We start from the raw sequence: 3,581 nt of genomic DNA, 5'->3' as shown, positions 1-3,581 counted from the left end.
CTGCACTCCAGCCTGGGGGACACAGCAAGACTCCGTCTCAAAAAAAAAAAAAAGAAAAAAGAAAATTAAAAAAATTTTTATTTTTTTGAGATAGGGTCTCGCTCTGTCGCCCAGGCTGGAGTGCAGTGGCGCGATCTCGGCTCACTGCAACCTCTGTCTTGTGGGTTCAGGCGATTCTTGTGCCTCAGCCTCATGAGTAGCTGGGACTACAGGTACCCGCCACCACACCCGGCTAATTTTTGTATTTTTAGTAGTGACAGGGTTTTGTCATGTTGACCAGGCCGGTCTGGAACTCCTGACCTCAGGTGATCTGCCTGCCTTGGTCTCCCAAAGTGCTGGTACAGGTGAGAGCTACCACGCCTAGTCTATACTGACAATTTAAAACACTGTTACTTGGTTTACAAATTAGAGCTAATATAATATAGAGTAAAGCTAGGTAAATTAATTTTATATTAAGTATTTGTGATTGCCTGGAACACTGATGAGTAGGATTTTGAGGGTCACAAGTAGGCTTACCCAGAAAGAGTTCTACCTTTAACTAGTCATGTCTGTGAGGGTTTGGCACAGGGCAATGGTGGTTCAGATGCTCATTTTTGCATCCCTGGTTTAGCACATTTCTAAGAGGGCATGGTGGGCTGAACTAGTCACAAATAATATACAGTGAAAATGGGCTTATTTAGTTAGTCATCTTTTGAATCACTGGAAAGACTGTCTTCGATTACCCTCTTTCATTCCTTGCCTATTTCAAGCTTTTGTACCTAAAGACTGTAATTTCCAGATGCCACAAGACCAAGCCTACAGTGTTCGGTACATCGTCCCACCCTTTTCATAGTTCTGATCTGACTTTTTAAAAAAGAAACAGAATTCAAAACAAACCTGTCAAAATAACAAAAGGAACAAAAGACCTTTTATTGTACTCTATATGGCTGACTTCAACATTTAGCATTGTCCAAGCAAGATTAAAAGCAGGCCTTTAAAAGCTGGTTTAGTGTCACTTATAATTTAGTGCCACAGTTCAATCACACAGACCAGCACGAAAGAGGAAAATCCTGAATCTCTGAAGTTTCACACTGAGAGCACATGATATTAGTTTCCCATCTCCGGAAGAAAACGACAGAAGGCTACCCCTGTTAACCACACCAGCAGGACACCCAATGGCAACAGTTCTAGATATACAGCACTTGGTATCTGGTAGGACAAGTCCCCCAACCTTGTTCTCCAAATGTATCTTTCAACAATTTTTGGCCTTTTACTTCTAACACAGGAAACTTAGGTATAGTTTTCCAAGACCCACAAAAATCCAAGATAGAGTTTGGATTGGAAATGCATTACGTTTAGCGATGAATCAGATTTACTTCTGTACACTCCTTTCCCCACTAGCAAGTGCAGTGTCTCAACTGCTGCGACGCTTCTTTAAAGCCCTGAGCCTTAGGATGCTGTCCCTGAAAGTCTTACACATCTGTTAGATTTATCCCTAGATACTTCTTTACAGTTGTTCTGAAGAGTTTAAAAAATTTTCTTATTGCTATTAGTACTTAGGAACATTCTTTTTGTATATTGATACTGTATCCAGCAACCTGTTACAAAGGTTTTTCTAGTTCTAATAGATTCTTTTGGATTTTCTGCGTAGACATAGAAATCATCTGCTCTTAAGGATAAATTTGTCTCTTCCTTTCCTAATTCCAATTCCTTTTATTTCTTTTTCTTGTCTTCCCTTTACTGGCCAGGACTTCTAGCATAATATGGTGTGATAACATCTTTTCTTGTTTCTGACTTTAATATGAATGCTTCTAAAGTTTTGTCATTGAGCACGATGTTTTAATTTCTATCAGACCAAGACATTTCCTTACAGGCTTTCTTAGCTAAATACTTTGTTCTGTTTTTGTTTTTTAAACTATGAATGAGTACTGGATTTAATGCAAAACTTTTTTCCTCCATCTATTGCGATTTTTAGATGTTAATCACCAAAGAGGGTAACTCCTCTTTGTTATGATTTAATTACTTTATTTTTTTGAGACAAGGCCTTGTTTTGTCACTCAGGATGGAATACAGTGGCATGATTACAGCTCACTGTAACTTTGAACTACTGGGATCAAGCAATCCTCCTGCCTCAGCTTCCCAAGTAGCTGAGACTACAGGCATACACCACCATGCCCAATTTTTATTTTCATTTTTATTTTGTGAAGATGGGGTCTCACTATATTGCCAGGGCTGGTCTCAAACTCCTGGCCTCAAGTCATTCTCCTGCCTCAGACTAATGTCTTTTTTCTTAGGGGGTAGGAGGGAAGACTTGATTACAAATTTAATTTCATTAACTGTTACTAACATATGTAGGTTTACTAAGTCAAATTTGGTCACTTATATTTTTTAGAAAATTTTCCGCTTTATGTTTCAAATTTGTTGACATAAAATTATTCATGGCATTTTCTTATGATTTTGAAGCTCTATGGTGTTTGTAGTCTAATTCCTTTGTTTGGTTCCAAATATTGTTTATTTGGGGATTTAAAAATATTTAGTCTTGCTAGTTTATCTTTTGTTACTGAACCAACTTTGATATGCTTTTAAAAATGACAGGTTATTTTATTTTCTCCCTTGTCCTATTTTGCATGCCATATTCATAATATATAGAATAAATCTATAGGAGTCCTATAGATCTTTTCAATAGATAATATAGATTTTAGTATTTGTTGGCATTACTATAAAATACACATATACAATTTAAGAGTATCCTTTATCTCAAAGTTATGTGGTTATTGTAGAGTTCCAGGAGTTTCCATCTCTAATTTACATGGAGAGATACATGGGTTCTTTTCTTTCTTTTTTTTTTTTTTTTTTTTTGAGACGGAGTCTCGCTCTGTCGCCCGGGCTGGAGTGCAGTGGCCGGATCTCAGTTCACTGCAAGCTCCGCCTCCCGGGTTCACCCATTCTCCTGCCTCAGACTCCCGAGTAGCTGGGACTACAGGCGCCGCCACCTCGCCCGCTAGTTTTTAGTAGAGAGGGGGTTTCACCGGGTGAGCCAGGATGGTCTCGATCTCCTGACCTAGTGATCTGCCCGTCTCGGCCTCCCAAAGTGCTGGGATTATAGGCTTGAGCCACCGCGCCCGGCCCTGGGTTCTATTCTTAATGTTTCAAAAATCTAATGCTGTTGCTGCAGGAAACATTACTCTCATCCAGAGCCAACTGATTTAGGAATATTATAAATTTAGTTTTTTAACTTCTTTAATAGTTCTAAGGCATTGCTAGGATTATACATTTTTATATTTTAAATGTGCTTATTTACGAAATAAGAATGTATGGAAAGCATGTACAACAGTGTCTGCCATCTATGTATTATTACTTATCTTATTTTCTCTCTCATGTGGGGATTTAAATCTTTTATGCATACCTGAAAAGTCATATGCTCTTAAACCTTTATTTGGCTAAGGTAAATATGGTGAAAAACTTTCATTTCTAGTCAAAGGGAGGAACTAATCTTTTTTTACCTTTTATAACTTAAAATCTTAGTGCGAGTATTTTATTTTATTTTATTTATTTTATTTCAGACAGTCTCACTGCACTCCTAGGCTGGAGTGTAGTGGCAT

Source organism: Colobus angolensis, unplaced genomic scaffold (genome assembly GCF_000951035.1).
Source record: "Colobus angolensis palliatus isolate OR3802 unplaced genomic scaffold, Cang.pa_1.0 Scaffold318, whole genome shotgun sequence".
NCBI classification, from domain to species: domain Eukaryota; kingdom Metazoa; phylum Chordata; class Mammalia; order Primates; family Cercopithecidae; genus Colobus; species Colobus angolensis.
Note: the sequence above shows the minus strand (reverse complement) of the source record.